Source organism: Myotis davidii, unplaced genomic scaffold (assembly GCF_000327345.1).
Source record: "Myotis davidii unplaced genomic scaffold, ASM32734v1 scaffold497, whole genome shotgun sequence".
NCBI classification, from domain to species: domain Eukaryota; kingdom Metazoa; phylum Chordata; class Mammalia; order Chiroptera; family Vespertilionidae; genus Myotis; species Myotis davidii.
In genome coordinates this window covers 4,076,386-4,093,968 of record NW_006288434.1, presented here as the reverse complement: position 1 = coordinate 4,093,968, position 17,583 = coordinate 4,076,386, and the positions used below count along the sequence as shown (strand labels likewise).

At 49.6% G+C, this 17,583-nt stretch overlaps 1 long non-coding RNA gene across 2 annotated transcripts in view; it reads left to right on the top strand.

Annotated features, from left to right (window-relative positions):
* Positions 1–5,186, top strand: part of LOC102767762 — a 70,302-nt gene extending 65,116 nt beyond the window's left edge. For both annotated transcript variants that reach the window (XR_435484.2, XR_001513285.1), the window contains one exon: positions 4,230–5,186. This is a non-coding gene — a long non-coding RNA (uncharacterized LOC102767762). The remainder of the gene's footprint in view (positions 1–4,229) is intronic.
* The last annotated feature ends 12,397 nt before the right edge of the window (positions 5,187–17,583 follow it).

Genomic DNA, 17,583 nt, shown 5'->3' with positions numbered 1-17,583 from the left:
GGGGTGGGGGCCTGGGAAGGTGGAGCACGCCCGCCCGTGCTGTGCCGGCTTAGGGCTTGGTGAGGATGGTGGGTGGTGACTCAGGGATCACAAGGGAACCTGCGTAAGGTGCAGTTTAGGCAGCAACCAATATCTGCCTTGAGTCAGCGATGGGTGTTTACTGTGTTATTAGAAGGAAGGCAGGAGCCATGATGATCTCTGAATAGGGGGAGACTGGTTGACACAGACATGAAAGCTGTCAGGTCAGAATAAGGCACGTCTGTCAGCTTCGCCTCCGGGACTTGGTGTTCTTTGATGAATGCGCAGAGGACAGAGCCGATGCGGGTGGCTGTTCAGAGCAGCCTAGCATCGATCAGAGCACGCTCCTGGGTGGGGAGGGGAGTGGGCAGATTGCTTCAGGCTGGGGTAGTGGCATTCTCTCCCTCTTGCCGGCCACCTTAGCTCACCAACAGGTACTTGAAACTGTTCACTCTGGAATTGACTTCTAAGGAGGCAGGGCTGGGCTGACAGGTCCAAGAAACGGGATAGACATACTAGTACCTTTCCTGCCTGGGCCCTTCAGGCTGCCCTGCAGGCACGCTCAGGGGCATAGGTTTGGACTAGGGTCCTCCTGGGGAAAAGGGCCTTTAAGTAGGTGGGGGTGTTAACATGTGTAAAGAGCTTAGATCAGCACCCAGCCTTATGGAAATAATAGTTACAATTATCAGAAGCTCTCATTCCCTCTGGCAGTGCCCTCAAACCCACGTGGAGTTGACTGGCACCAACCTATCAGAAGTAGCCATCTTTCCCCAGCTTCTGTGAATCAGTGTCCTCTGTTCTGTCATCATCAATGTTGGTTTTTTTTTACTGATCTAAGAGTAAACATTTCCCACTGATTTATGTCTTTAAAGAAAACATGAAATTAGAATAGACTTGGAGCTGCTCTCTGGATAGTACAGGAAGTCAGCTATAGCTAACGCTCTGGGACTTACACAAAATCCTTGGCGTTTGCCAGCTATGCTGTGACGTAGGCGGTGATGGGCACATGCACCGGAGCCATGCCACCTGGGTTTTACTCCTGGCTCCTCGTGTCCCTAGCTGTGTGACTGGGCAACTGCCCCCCAGTGTCTTATGTCCATTGGTTATGCTTATATGCATGCATACAAGTCCTTCGGTTGATCTCTTACCCCCGCCCCAACCCTTCCCAGACTTCCCACTGTAGTTTGACAGTCTGTTCAATGCTGCTCTGCCTCTGTATCTATTTTTGTTCATCAGTTTATAATGGTCTTAATTATCCATAAATGAGTGAGATCATGTGGCATTTTTCTTTCATCAACTAGCTTATTTCACTTAGCATAATGCTCTCCAGTTCCATCCATGCTGTTGCAAATGGTAAGAATTCCTTCTTTTTTACAGCAGCATAGTATTCCATTGTGTAGATGTACCACAGTTTTCTAATCCATTCATCTGCTGATGGGCATTTAGGCTGTTTCCAAATCTTAGCTATGGTAAATTGTGCTGTTATGAACATAGGGGTGCATGTATCCTTTCTGATTGGTGTTTCTGTTTTCTTGGGATATATTTATAGAAGTGGGATCACTGGCTGACTACCTTCTTGACTCAGTTTCCATATTTGTAGAATGGGGAATAATAAAAGTCCCTATCTCAGAGGGTCGTGGGGAGGATTCAATGTGCTCATGTGTGTAGAGCACTTAGCACAGTGCCTGGCATGTGATTAGTGCTACTGTATTGCCACCCTTTGGAGATGCTGGGTGTCATTGGTAACATGTCTACCAGTAAGAAGATGGGGAACCACTCTGCTAGGTGGTCTATTGGTTAGTCCATCAGTAAATTGGTCAGTGAACTCAAAATCCCCAGTGCAACTGCACACAGAGAAATTTGGGGGAAGCTCTCAACTGTTCCAGTGTCCGCTCTACAGGGGTCTGAAGCAGCAGCGAGTAAAGCTGGAGATGTAAAAATGTGGGTAGAAAGAAAATTGATGAGAGCCTTTGTGTAAGGGTGTTCATTTGTCACATTTCCTGGCTGCACAGCACCTACTGAAAACTCTTCCTGTCTTTGGAGAAAGTCCTGCTTTGTGAACCCAAGGTAGACCACTGCAAACATTTTCCCAGGATCTCTTGCAGCTAAAGCACAGGCACGTGAGCTGGGCTCCACGAATCAGACACCATTCACTCCCACAGGAGCCCTCTCTCTGAAAGAGGTCAATGTAAGAAGCTAGTGCTGCCATTCAAAATCTATTTTCCAGTGAAGGTGGAGAGGAAATTTGGGAAAGTGGCAGTGACTGAAAGGTCACTGGTCTTGGTGCTACTGAAGGTAGTGGCAGTTGCAGTAAAGTAAGCTCCTGGTTTAAGTAGCAGCATTGCAAATTGTAGCATCCCAGTGCCTGGTGACCATGGTGACAGAGCAGTTCTGCAGGATGGCTATGAGTGCTGTTCTTCAACATACTATCCAACCCTGTTTCTCCTGATAATTCCGTGAGCTACCCAGTACCCTTTGCAAAAGGCCCTTTTCTACCTAGCCAAAAAAAAAAAAAATGTAGTAAAAGAAGTGCAGGTTGGTATTCTGCAAAATTCATCAGTAGGGAGGGCATATCCCTGGAAAGAGAATGAAAAATAAACACAAAATTTACCGTTTTAAGTGTCCGCTTAGTAGCATGAGAGAATATTCACAGCATCGTGCAACCACCACCAATATCCATCTCCAGAACTTTGGGAATGAAAATTGTTAACATGGACTCATGTCTTTGGAGAGTCTACGTTTCAAGGTCACTTTCAATACAAATCAGTAAGCACTTACCCCACGGTCTACAGCATGAGCTCCACGTTCTGTTGCTGATTGCTGTCTTGCCAGCATCTTAGTAGGTGCCTGAGAAATAGTTGTTAGCTATGGAGTGGTCACATGGGATATTCTCTAGTCCAGCTCTTGTGCAGTCTGAATGGGGTGTTGACAGGTGTATTCACTGTCTGTGGATGGGTCTTCCTTCAGTGAGAAGTGTTGACTGAAGGTATAAAGCAGCAGTTTCCAGCCTGGGCACTCCTGTTCCCTGGCTGGGGCTGGGGGGCGGGGGGCAGGAGAGGGAGGGGCTGGAAAGGCTAATGCAGATTTACTTTTACCTAGGATGAAGCTAACAAGGTCTACTACAGCCCCACCTGCCAACCCCCACCTCCCCCACCCCCGAGGCTGGGAATATGACAACATTTATGACGGTGCATCAGTTAGCTTCCACTTCTTAGGAACTCAGACAGGTTTTCAGTGATTTTTGCAAGATATGGGTGTAGTAATCCAATATTTTGTGGTGAATGAGTTGGGGGACCATTCAGTCATTTACTCAAGAGTATGTATTGAGCTGCTTTGTGGCAATTCTCTTCTGGGTATTGAAGACTCTGATGCAAACAAGACAGACACACGCTTCCTATCTAGAGCTTACACACGGATGGGGAGAGACGGAAACTAAGCAAATGTCAGATGGATCTGGTGGGGAAAATGCTAGAAAGAAAAACAGGGCTGGGGAAGGCTGGAGAGAGTGACTGGAGATGTATGTTAATCTTTTGTACAGTCATCACGGAGGCTCGCTGCGAAGGTGACGTTTGAGTGGGGACCTGAGGAAAAGGAGGGAGGGTGTCACATAGATATTTACGGTGTCCCCGACAGAGAACAGAGGTGCAGAGCTCGGAGGTGGAGAGGGCCAGGCGGGTCCCAGGACCCACAGGGAGGTCGGCGAGCAGAGTGGGGTGAGGGGAGAGTTGTAGGCATGAAGGTCCAAGAAGCAGCGGAGAAGACGTGGGCTCTGGAACGTCCTGAATGAGTATTGCAAGGCACACAGACACACCTGCTCCGTCTCAAATGAGATGTTTTCCTCCAAGTGTCCACCATCCTGTAGGGCAGCGGTTCTCAACACTGTGGGTCGAGACCCGTTTGGGGGTCGAACGGCCCTTTCACAGGGGTCGCCTAAGACCATCGGAAAACACATATATAATTACATATTGTTTTTGTGATTAATCGCTATGCTTTAATTATGTTCAATTTGTAACAATGAAATTGGGGGTCACCACAACATGAGGAACTGTATTAAAGGGCCGCGGCGTGAGGAAGGTTGAGAACCACTGCTGTAGGGCAAGGGAACCACCAAAGGGACCCCCCCGCTTTTTCCTCCCAGGCGTTGTGGAAGTTCCCTCTCTTGAGTCCCAGCTGTCTGGGTGAATCACCCATTTTTGCTCTCTGCTTCCCAGGCCTGTGCTGGCTTTTCTGCAGTGAGATGGAGACCATTCATCAGCCTCTGAGCCTGCAGCCTCCCCTCAGTGCCTGGCGTGGGCGGCCCTGCGGTCTGTGAGTGGGATGCGAGCTTATCCATAAAGTAGGGACGTGAGCATGAGAAGAAAAGGACAGATCTGAATGGAAGAACAACGGGGAAGAGAGAACTCTGGGCAACAAGACGGGAGGTGTGGAGTGATGGAGATGGCAGCATAGTACCTCCCACCCCCACCCGTGTTTGCTCGGCCTCTTGAAGATGATTGCTTGTATTTCCGCCTCAGAGCTTCCCATTAACTTCCCTGATATGAAGTGAAAAGAAAAGACTGCGGGAGCTGAGCAGAGAGCGTAATAAACACAGCGGGTGCCCGTGTTCCGGCCCCGCAGGCTCACGCCTGTGGAATGTGTCAGATTTGAAACTGGCACGTGGAGCCAGCGCCAGGCGTGCCCCCGCCCCCCTGCACAGCAGAACATCTGATGAAACACAAGGGGAATTGTACTGCTCTCTTTCAGCCTGTTCTCTGCTGACACAAACCATGCTCTGATATCAAATGGAAACGAGCGGAATTAGCATGGGAAGGGCTGTTCTCACTGCCTGGTTTGTATTCTCAGTATCCCCGCGTTTCCTGGTCCTTTGTCAACTCATTTTCTTTTAATACCCAAATGTAATAGCCTGCATCCTCGCTCTGAGTGACTGAGAAAACCAGTTCCCTCCAGATATTTCTAAAGAGGTTGCCAAGCACTTACATGCCCTAAGTGTTGCTTCTCATGTACCCCCAGCCTCCCACCCCGTGGCACCTTCCCCGGTTCTGCCTATAGCTGTCTCCTCACTCTTTCTCATTCTACTCCTCCCTCTGCTCTGTTCCAACCCCAGTGTGAACACTGGCCCTTCCTCTATTCTCCCCACTTAAATCCCTAACTGAGCTGGTGTGTGTGGCGGCAGGGGTGAGAGTCAAAATATTTAACAACTGCAGTGGCCCAGGTGCCGGGGTGTTTCTCAGCATCTAAAAGGGTTCAGGAATCGGCAGAAGGTCTGCGAGTAAATTAATAAAGAGATAAGCATGAAATATAAAATTGAAAGGCATTTTTGGGAGCCAGAGGAGAACTAGCTTCAGTAACCAAGTTCCCTGACTCTCTGAACCCCTATCTTTTTATTAACACAAATTGCCCTAAAGCAGTGGCTCTCAACCTGTGGGTCACGACCCCTTTGGGGGGTCGAATGACCCTTTCACAGGGGTCGCCTAAGACCATCGGAAAACACATATATAATTACATATTGTTTTAGTGATTAATCACTATCCTTTAATTACGTTCAATTTGTAGCAATGAAATTGGGGGTCACCACATGTAGCTTTTCAGGTTTGGGGAAATGCTTTCAGCTATCCCAGTAGGCAATAATATGTATCTTCAGCCCTGCTGAAGCCTGCAAGGTCCACCAACCTTTTGAGGAACTTGCATTTATGACCTGCTGGAATTAGCCCCCAGGACCCAGGCAATGGCCAATCAGTCCTAAAGGTATCTGGATCTGGGGAGGTTGGGGGACTGGGGGCTGGGGCTAGGCCATTGAGGTAGGGATGGGGGAAGAGGCTCTTTAGCAGAAATAAATATTCTAACACCGAGTGCAGCTGTACAAGGGTGTGCTCTCCCAATAGTCTCGTGCAACAGATTTGCTGAAGGTTATTGGGGCAACTTTAAAACAGTCTCAAGCATCACTGTGGGCCTGTCAGGGATGCCCGTTAGAAGCCCCACCCTGGTGGCCTCTCTCCGCAGGCACCAGCCGGCAGCCCCGGTTCTGGGTTCTCTTCCCTCCGAATGGAGTTCCTTCTCAAATGTGCTTTCACTCTCAAGTCCAGAACTCTTCCTGAACCGAGCTCACACATTCAGAGGGAACACTGGCAATCCCTTCACAAAAATGACCAATCACGCTGTCCAAGGATGCTACCTTCATCATTTTAGTTCATTTATGAAGAGCGACTTCTGCCAATGGCCCCTCATTTTTGCAAAGTGCCATTGAATTCCTCTGCAGCAGACAGCTTGATCCCCAGAGGGAATTCTGCCCCCTCTCCCAGAGCCAGGGGGACAATTTGCAACCATCTTTTCAAATAGCATTCGGGGTTTTCTGCCTTAGATATGGAAAGCACTTAGCCAGTCCTTGGTAGAAAACAGAGGCTGAGTAAGTGATATTTTTGTCCATGACTCTCTAGTCGCACCTCTTGGTAGTTATTGAAGAAATAGATTCATTTCTTCTTTCATCTGTGCAACCAATACACATTGAGAGCCAACTATGTGCTAGGCACTATGCTTGTTTGGAGACAGAGGATAAAACAAACAATAAAAGACAAAGATCCCTACTCTTGTGGAATTTACAATTTAGCAGAGGAGACAAAATAAATAAAACACACAGTATGAGAAATAACAATAAATGCTAAGAAGCTAAAAAGCGAAAGGTGAACACGTAGTGGTGAGGGAACTTTAGGTAGAGGTCTTGGTTGTAGAGAGAGAGATTTCGTAGGATTTTAGATAGAGATTGAGAGAGGAGGTATCAGAGAAGATGACGCTTCAGTGAAGACCTGAGAGTGGGGACAGGTAAGCTATGCTGATATCTGGGGTGCGATGGGGAAGAGAAACCCATGGCCACATGGCAAGTAAAACCAATGACATGAAGAAACTCCAGTTTGTAATAATGACTGAAATAAGGACGAGTGCTCTTGGTGGGTCCTTGTTTTTTTTTCCCTTCATTAAATGAGAAAGATTTATTATTTTAAAGGAAGGAACGACTTTTCCTCACTCTCAGTGCTTTTGGTAATTGTCGCACATTTCCTTCCATCTCACCAAGCTAGAGGAGGGTCAGAGGGTCAATGCCTCCAGCACGGAGTGGGGGGGAGGGGGGAGGTCAGACTATTCCACTGATAGCGTGTTTATTTGTTCTTTTGGTGCCTGCTTTTCCCCTGGTGATTTCCCATCACAGATGGCAAATCAATTTGCGGGCTGCTTTTATGAGCCTGAACCAGGTACAGCTGTCCTGAATAAGTTCACATTGCAATCATACAAGAATGAAAGTTTGCTCTCACATTTCAGAGCATGTCTGCCCTGGGTGGTTTTCTTAGCTCACACTCTGTTGCCTGTAACAAGTGTTTAGATTTAAGCTGATAGGAGCTATGAGAAGTGATCAATAGTTTAGAGAACTTCAAGGTTGAAAAAGCAGTTCTGCCCCCCGCTTCCCCCCCGCCCCCCAGCAACTCATGCTCCTGCCACATCTTGTGTCTTTTGCATTTGGAGGTGGCATTCTTTTTGTTGTTGTTAATCCTCACCTGCGGATATTTTTTCCATTGATTTTTAGAGTGGAAGGGAGGGGGAGAGACAGAGAGAGAAACATTGATGTGAGAGAGACACACTGATTGGTGGCCTCCTGACCAGGGCCTGGACAGAGGTACATGCCCTTGACCTGAATCGAACCTGAGACCCTTTTGTCTAAGGCAACCGTGGGCAAACCACGTCCTGCGGGCCAGATCCGGCCCGTTTGAAATGAATAGAACTATTGAAAAACAAGATCGTACCCTTTTATGTAATGATGTTTACTTTGAATGTATATTAGTTCACACAAACACTCCATCCATGCTTTTGTTCCGGCCCTCCGGTCCAGTTTAAGAACCCATTGTGGCCCTTGAGTCAAAAAGTTTGCCCACCCCTGGTCTAAGGGCTGGTTCTCTAACCATTGAGCAAAAACCAGCTATGGCTGGAGATGACTTTTTTTTTTTAAACAGAAACCACTGCATCCTCTCCCTCTTATTCTCCCAAAGGAAGAGAAGAATGATCATCAATGGTTGTGGTAGTTGCCAAAGGAACACCAAAAGCCAGCTTCACACTCAGGAGAGAATGCTGCACCTCCTCTTCGTGGTTTCAGGGGCTCTACACAGAGAAACTTCTCTAGTAACAAACCATAGAAACGACCCCTGAACGTATAGGCTTTGGGGGTGACACTCTTAATAATAAGGCCCCGTGGATTTCATTCTCAGGGCAGTAGAGAGCTAGGGGGAATTTAAACGTAGGAGAGGGGTGAGGTACTTTGGCCACTCTGGCTTCCCTTCCACTCCCCTGCAAGGTGTCCACTGCTCCCTGTCCCTGCCTCACCCCCACCAGATTCTGGGCCCCTGTCCTCAGATCCCTCGATTTCTAAGGTAACTTGCAATTATACAAGATGAACATATGTAATGGAAGACTGTCATGGTAGTCGAGGCCTTCAGACAAGGGCTGATGACCTGACTACAGAATTGTAGGCATTGGCCTGGGGCAGGAGCGAACTGATGTAACATTCTTTAATCATGGGCTGTTCTTCCAACTCTGATCACACACCTCACAAAGGATCAGACTGGTCTCAAAGGAATCCAAGCACACACCTGGTGCCCACTTTCCTGAGGGGGGACCCACAGCACCATCCCCAGGTAGAGGGCAGGATTTGAATCCTAGAGTCTCAGCAACAGCAGGGATCCTGGAGTTCCCCTGAGCCATGGCCTGCGTCACCCAAGCTCCTCGGAGGGCAGGCTCAAAGTGCTTCCTTTGTTATTATTAGATTTGAATAATTGGCATCTCTCCGTGTTTTCCACGCCTCGATCACCTTCTCAGAGGAGCAGGTGAATGGAGAAAGAGCCAGCAGGGTTCAGGTAACCCACAAAGTAGACACCTGGTTTTGGAGTCAGCAGAGTGGTCTGGATTCCATTGTCACAAGAAATAAACCTAACCCTTGAATGGCTGAGCTGAAATTCATGGCATTATCTCCCTCTTAGTCTTATCATGGATGGGGTTTTCCCTATATGGCTTCAAACCTCCTCTATATCTTTGAAATCTTAGCACGGTGCTGCTGCAACATATCTTTTGAATTACAGAAACTTCAGTGCAAAATAAAGCAGTCAGAAGGAGTTGCCTGCAGAAGGAGCCAGGTAATAGCTGGTGTATCTCAGATTGCCCAGGTGCACCTGTCTTTCTCTCCCACCCACACCCTCCAGTCCCCTTCAAAACATCAGCCTCGACCTGGCACCGTGGGACTCCTTAAGTCACCTGTGTCAGCCAACCCTTCAGCCCCGGCTGACCCCATTTCCTGCCTGAGCCTGCCTGAGCCTGCCGAGCCTACAACGGCGATGTTCCCGCCTGTGCTGTAACAAGTTAAATGTCACCCTCCGATGTTTACCTGCTTTGAAGTTTCCCGGCTGCGGTCTATGGGGAAACTTTTCTGTCTCCATCGCCCTCCTCCTCACGCCCTGTTCTGTGTGCGCGCGGGCCCTTCTTGCTGTGATTGCGCATTTCTGCCCTCACATCCTTTCAGTGGTGGGTCTCTTAGTGCCTTTACTAACAAAAACAGCAACGATGCTAACCCAGGACTTACTATGAGTCAGACACCCTTCTAAGCACATTCGGGTAGATGAGCTCACATCACCCTCACACCGAGCATTTGAGGGGGTGGCAATCCTGAACCTTGTTTTACAACCAAGGCAACCACGGCACAGAGAGGTGAAGGAACCTGCCCATGGTCGCCCAGCTACTGAGAGGTGAAATCTGAATGACAGGGAGTTCACTCCTCCGCCTGTCATTTTCCCCTTTGGCACCTATCTCCTCTGCAACTGCATTTAACCAACACTTACTGCTCAGGGATGGAGATATTGAAAGCCATGCCCCCGGTCTAGTTGAGGGGACACATGGGCACATGATAACCTGGAGTGCTGCCCGGGTCAGCGGAGGCCGCGCATGGGGCTGTGGGACGCTGAGGGTGGACACTGAGGTGTGTGTGATCACGCTGTAAACAGGAAGTTTCTCTCCCACTGCCAGATATTTGTGTGTTGTTGTTTTTTTTAAATATATTTTTATTGATTTCAGAGAGGAAGGGAGAGGGAGAGAGAGAAACATCAATGATGAGAATCATTGATTGGTTGCCTCCTGCATGCCTTCCCCCACTGGGGACCAAGCTCACAACCCGGGCAAGTGCCCTGACCGCGAATCGAACCGTGACCTCCTGGTTCCTAGGTGGATGCTCAACCACTGAGCCACACCGGCAGGGCCGCCGTCAGATGTTTTGTTAGCTTCCTTCTGGCTCTTTCTCAGTTTTTGAAACTTTCATTTTCTTTACCTCTTGCCCCAGGAGAGCAGTTTTTGACTTTAGCTGTGCATTAAAATCACCCGTAGCGCCAGCGGCTGGCTGGTGTTCGTCTTGGCTATGTGGCTGACCCATTTCTTGGTCCCCCTTACACTCAGCTGTGGCCGGCAGCATGGGGGCGGAAGCACGGCCTCCCTGGAAATCCTCAAGCTGCGCCTCCCGTCCCCCAGGGTTCAGTGGAGGACGCTCTACACCTGGGTCTGAGAATCACTAACCCAGCACATTTGCCTTAATTGTGGTCTCATTACTCCTGCTATAGCAAAGTCACCTGGCTTGATATTTCTCGGGGGGCTTTGTTTTTATCCTTTAACTTTTCTTTTAACAAACACTCCCTCAGCCAGTTTTTGCTGCTAGATTTATCTGAGCAGATAAGAGCTGCGGGTGTCTGAGGGTCCTAACATGCACTGAAGCCATCAGGAAAAAACAAACACACTTTCTTTTCTTCTTTTTTAAAAAAAATATGCTTTTATTGATTTGAGAGAGCGAGAGGAAGGGAGAGAGAAACATCAATCAATCGGTTGCTTCCGTATCACATGATGCTCAACCAACTGGGCCACACCGGCCAGGGTGAAAAAAAGCATATTCTTCTCTCTCAGGACTGGAGGCATGTGGTACTATATGAGGGCAGAGATAGTGGGAGTGGCCCCGCCCAGAATAATAAAGGGAAGAAATAATATGAATATAACATAAATAGATAAAACAGCTATTATTTCGATAGAATTTAATAAATATATACAGATGTGAATACAATACTATTTGAGCAGCTAGTATATACCAATCACTTTACATGCAGTATCTCATTTAATTCCCACAACAACCCTAGGAGACCGGCATTATTATTATTACCTTATCATGCAGAGGAAACTAAGGCACAGAAAGGTGAAATCATTTGCCCAGGGTCACATGATAAAGGAGATGAGCCAGGATTGAAATGCCATCTAATGCCCAAGCCCACAGGACTAACCTACATCAGGGCCTTCCCACAGCTGCCCAGGTCCCAGGCCCCTGTCCTATAGCCACCCAGTCCCTCCTCCCCCCAGTGGCTCCTTTTCAGTCCTGACTAGGCTGCACTCCCCTTGCCCACCGCTCACCACACTTCCTGTAATTAAACTTTACTCAATTTGAACAAAATCCCTGGACCGGGTGATTCTCCCTGGCTTTCTCCACATAGTTTGAGATTCCCCATCACCATGGCAACCAAATTCTTGGATGAAACTAGATCCCTGGAGATAAGGAAATGCAGGGACTAAGGGATGAGCTGTGAAGGTCCCCTTGGCTGGTAAGTGGTGTCCTCAGGCGGTGTCCACCAGCTGCAGGAATTTTCTCCAGCCTACCCTCCCTCACCAGGGCCATTTTAGCCATTAAGTACCCTTAAGGGTCTACAAAAACGTTTAAACCTCTTCTTTAAAAAAAAAAAATTATAGGAGCTCCAAAGTAGGAAAAGAAAACTATAAATTGAAATGAATGAAGGTTGGATTAAATGCCTACAAAAATATCACATTAAACTTTAGGAATACATTTGGAATTCATAAAAAATTCAGCGTGCTTGAACACAATAAGGCTTGTTTTTCTTACTTTGCAAAGCTGTCCTCGTGTGCATAAGGATTGTTGAGAATTCATGGCTACTCATGCACTGGATGTCTCTCTTGGAGGCGAATCATTTCAAAAGCAGAATTGTAAAACTCCTATTATCTTACCTCCAGAATAACAAATAGTGTTGGTTCAAGTTGGCCAGATGTTGACTGTCTAACCCAGGGGTGGGCAAACTTTTTGACTCGAGGGCCACAATGGGTTCTTAAACTGGACTGGAGGGCCGGAACAAAAGCATGGATGGAGTGTTTGTGTGAACTAATATAAATTCAAAGTACATATCATTACATAAAAGGGTACGGTCTTTTTTTTTTTTTTTCGTTTTATTCCTTTTAATGGGCCGGATCCAGCCCGCGGGCCGTAGTTTGCCCACGGCTGGTTACCTGTGGATTGCTTTCTAATGCGTTGGATATGATGTGGGGTGGGGCCTCCCAAAGGAGTTCCTTATCCCTTGGAATCATGCCACCTTCCCAGACTCAGGGATACCCACGAAATCGAGCAGGATGCAGAGGTGAAGGGTGGCCGGGGAGGAAGGGGCCCAAGAGGGGGGACAGGGCTCTTGCAGCTCTTCCAGGTCCAGCCAATACCGGGAAAAAGTGGCCGTGAATGTGCCAAATAGATTCCAGCTGCCTTGGCTGGAAGCGAGCCAAGGAAAGCCCGCGCCCCATTTCCCCTTCCCCAAAGGAGGGAGGTTGGGAGACTTTTACTTTTTAAAGCGGAGGAGGGAGGGGCGTGAGAGGGGCTGCTAAGCTGCGTGTTATTCTTTCCCTTCAGGGACTGGGGAGCCGTCCTTATCCTTATCGCCCAGTGCTGGCCCGAGAACTCCGGGAGGCATTGCCAGTTTACATCTGTTTTCTTATCAGCGTCCACGACTGGAGGGAGACCCCAGCAGCCGTGGTCTCCCCCACATCAGGGCTGGTGCAGGGAGGGCCCTGCGGTCTGTGATAAAACCCGACGGCAGGAATCAATCAGGGGGCCGCCTTAGTCCTTCGTCTCAGCTGCCAGCCCCTCTTGATAAGGCGGCACAGGGCCAGCAGCCCCCTGGGTTCCATGGCGCAAACCTCTGACATGAGGGTCTCGGGACCTTGGTTTTCTCACCTGAAAATGAGGCTAGTAATTCCTGCCACTTTTCCATGAGAGAAACTGTGGGCCACAATGGGATGATGGATCTGACATGACCTGAAGCCAGTGGCTCTCAACCTTCTGGCCCTTTAAATACAGTTCCTCATGTTGTGACCCAACCACAAAATTATTTTTGTTGCTACTTCATAACTGTAATGTTGCTACTGTTATGAATCGTAATGTAAATATCTGATATGCAGGATGGTCTTAGGCGACCCCTGTGAAAGGGTCGCTCGACCGCCAAAGGGGTCGCCACCCACAGGTTGAGAACCGCTGCTTAAGCGGTTTAAAGATTTGCTACTCAGTGTCACCTTCAGACCAGCAGCCTCAGAATCACCAGAGAGCTTGTTAGAAGTGGGGACTCTCAGGCCTGCCCCAGGCCTGCCCCAGGCCTGCCCCGGCCTGCCCCGGCCTGCCCCAGGCCTTCCCCAGACCTGCCCCGGACTGCAGAAACTGAATCTGCATTTTAAGAACATCCCAGAAGCACAAGTTTAAAATAAAAAAAAAGGAACTTTTACCATTTGCAACAGCATGGATGGAACTAGAGAATATTATGCTCAGTGAAATAAACCAGCCGGAGAAAGATAAATATCACATGATCTCACTCATGTGTGGGATATAATGATCAACATAATTTGATGAACAAGAATAGATCGATCCAGAGACAAATGGTGGTGGTGGTGGGGGGGGGGGGTTAGAGAGCAACCAAAGGACGTGTATGCATGCCTATTAGCATAACCAATGGACACAGGCACTGGGGCTGTGGGGGCCTGCCCGGGGTGGGAATGGTTGGGGGGCAGGGTCAATTGGGGAAAAAGGAGACATGTGTGAAACTTCAGACAATAAAAAAAAAAAATCTGCAAACCGTACCTTGTAAGGTATGACTGGGTGGGTAATGATTTGTGAGGTCAGGCCCTAGGCTAAATTGTACCCCACTGTACCCCACATACAGTGGGCACTCAATTCATATCTGCTGAATTAATGAATAAGCCTTACATCCTGTGTGACCCCAAAGGGTGATAGGAATAGACAGGACACTAAACTGAGGCCCCAATGAGACATGCCATCTCCCTGGCAGGTGGGACCCTGCCTTTGGCATCTGTTACAATGCCCAGGGCAGTGGCATCAGGACCACCTGGAGGCCCTGTGAAAACTCACTGCTGGGCTGCACCCCGAGTTTCTGATTCAGTGGGTCTGGGATGGGAGGGAGAATCTGCATTCTAACAAGTTCCAGGTGATGTTGATGCTGCTGGCCCAGGGACACCCGCCTCAAAAACACGACCTAGTGCGTTGATGAAGCCGGAATATGAGGCATTTGCAGTGACAAAAATATCAACAAGGCAGGAAGGCAATTTCAGACCGAGGGATGTGGTTGCTAATGCAGGCCCTCAGGCGGCTGGGGCGACCTGACAGGGGCCGAGGACAAGGGGGCCAAGGGAGCAGGGGGTGAGTGGTGCTGGTGGGCACCAGGCTATACCTGGGCTCAAAGGCAAGGTGCCCGGCGCTGGCTGTACGTCAGGGTCCCGTGTGTCACGCGAGAGGCTCCAGTTTTCCTCCCCATTCCCAGGCCTCTGAACCGCCAGGGGTGGGACTCAGATATTCGCTCAGTATAATAGCCAGACAGGCACTCTGGGTTATTTGCTACCAACCAGTACCATCAGCCATAGCCAACTCCTCTGTGCCAGGCCCGAGCTAAGTGCCTTACATATATCATCTCATCAATGGTCACAATAGCCCATGAGCCAGGGCATAGTTTCTATTGGCTGCCGTAACAAATCAACATACAAACTTAGTGGCTTAAGCTAAGAAATATATTACCTTACAGTTTTGAAGGTTAGAAGACTGACACGGGATCACTGAGCTAAACTCAGTGTCCGCAGGGCTGCGCTCCCTTCTGGACGCCGTGGGGGAGAATCCATTTCCTCGCTCTGCCCAGCTGCTAGAGGCCACCCACATTCTGGGGTTCACGGACCCTTTCCCCACCTTCAAAGCCAGCAGCACGGCATCTCGCTGTCTTTCCTCGGCAGCCACATCTCTTTTTTCCTCCCTCTTTCTCTTCAAGGACACTGATCGCACTGGGCCCACCTGGATGGTCCAGGATAGTCTTCCTATTTTCGTGTCCGGTCATTAAGGATCTTCAGTCCGTCTCCACATTCACAGGTTCCAGGGACTAGGCCGTGGGCATCTTTAGGGGGGAGGGGGCATCGATCTGCACGCCACGGGAAGCACTCTTGTTTCCCCCTCTGGGAGATGAGAACATTGAGATGAGAGAGATTAGGACATTTCCCAAGGTCTCACACTTAGATGTGGCTGTGTTAGCCTGGGTTCCCCCCAAACCAGGGCCAAACCAAAGACAAAGGCATGCCCTTTATTGGGGAGTGAGATCCATTGAGTGAGAGACCAGGAGGGCAGAGCAGGGGGTGAGGGAGAGTTGCAAAGATGCGTTGTCCAGTTGGCCATAGCCTGGGGACAGATTGTCGGTGAGAAGGGGGAAGGTTCCAGGTTGCACACACTGAGCACCAAGCAGGTTCCGGCTCCTCCCCGCCACCCCTGGTGGTCCCAGCCCACTGGGTGATGCCAGGCTGCACTTGTGTGAAGCTGGTTGGCCCCACTTGGAACTGGCTCCTGAAGAGGCTGCAATGAGAGACAGGTGAGGCTGAGAGACTGAAGAGAGGCACAAGGCAGCATATTAACCCACCTGCCTTCACCCGGTCACCACGAGCCACACGGACCAACCTGCAGTCATCGAAGGTCGAAGCAGCGGGGAGCCCTGAGCTCCCCGAGAGGGCCGCCTCCCATCCTGACCGCCCTCTGCTCTCAGGAGAACCACTCCTTTCGGGAACATTCTTGGCCTGCAAGCTCCCCATGCAGACATGAGCATCGGAGCGTTTCCCCGAGACTACAACCCCACCCCATGGGTCTGCCTGTCCCCATGGGCACAGGGTGGGAGGCGGGGGAGAACCCCACCCTGTCTGAGCGCTCCTCGTGGTCAAACCACACCTATCGCTTCATAAACAGACCCGACCATTTTGGAGGGTAGTGCCGCGACGATGACCCAAAGCCATGGGAAGCATAAACCTCTAATTTTGTAGGCATTTATCCTGAAGAAAGGATGAAAGAATATACACGAAAGCTATAAGTGTGTTCAGCTCAGTGTTGATTATAAAGGGGGATATCGGGAACAACTAAATGCTCCTGTGATGGGAACCCGCCAGCTGTGGAACAGTGTTGTAGGATAAATATTGACACGGAGACATGTTTACAGTACAGCTTTGCCCTCTTATTGCTGGTCTGAATTTTTGACATTTTTATGAGAGTGTTTTGCTTATTTTTTTTTTTATTAAAAATAAAACCCATTGCTCTCCCCTGTGCCACCCAGCTGGCTTGGATGGGCTGACCCTGGTTGACCCTCCTGAGGTAACTCCCACATTTGTGTCTCTGGCCCTGAGTGTCTCTCTGAGCTCAGACTCAATCATTCACCTACCCACTTGGGATTTCCACATGACCAGCTGGAACGACCTTAAACTTCACATGACCCCAGATGAATGCTCGATGCCCTCCTGCCCCGGGCCTGCTCCTCCACCTTCCATCTGCTGAGTCATCCTTGGTGCTTCTCTTTCTCATCCAGACCCCCCGCCCCCCACCACCTGCCATCGTTCTGTCATGGAGTCTTATTGACTTGACCTCCAAATTCCTCACCGTCACCTGCCAGGCCTGATGCTCCGGCCCCTGCCTCCCTCTCCACCCACCTAGTGTGACTCCCGTGCTTGTTTCCCTCAGCTCAGGGCCTCAGTCCAGAGGCTGAGAGGACCCAGCTCTCCCCACTCGGGACCAGGACCCCAGCTGCTCCTTACCCTGTCCCTCTGCCTGTGAACGTTCTCCCATCCAGATGTCCCCCCTGAGAGTCACTTCCTGAGAGAGCTCCTCTCTGGTCCTCATTCAAAAGCAGCCCCGTCTGTGATTCTGTGCGAGGGCACCATCTGAAATCACACAGACAGTGCTGGTGTGTCCACCAGGGCCTCGGCTCAGATGGAAATCCAGTGGGTTTTGTTCCGTTCCTCTTGTTCCTCATCTCCACAGAGGTGTCCAAGTCCCCTTGGTTTAGAGGGACTTACAAGTGCCGGGGACTCTTGACAAGGTAGAGAATTATGGGGCGGGGGACGAGAGGGGTACCCACTCAAGGACAACCCAGCTGCTCCTCTCCCTGGTCCTCCCCATAGAATGTCCCTCTAGGGCCTGGCTTACCTGGGACCTTAGCTGGGAGAGGATGCAAGCTGTACGCATCCGAGGATCTTCCTGTGGCCCCGACAGTCCTGTTTCCTTTCGTTGTTGTTTCTGCTCTGGTGTGTACTGACCAGGTGCCCTAGTGAGAAGGAAGATGGAGGTGGAAACACACAGAAAACCGGCAGATCCACACTTGCCATATAATCCTGCCCCATCCCTTTTTACTTGTGTGTTTATTGTTTTATCATTTGATA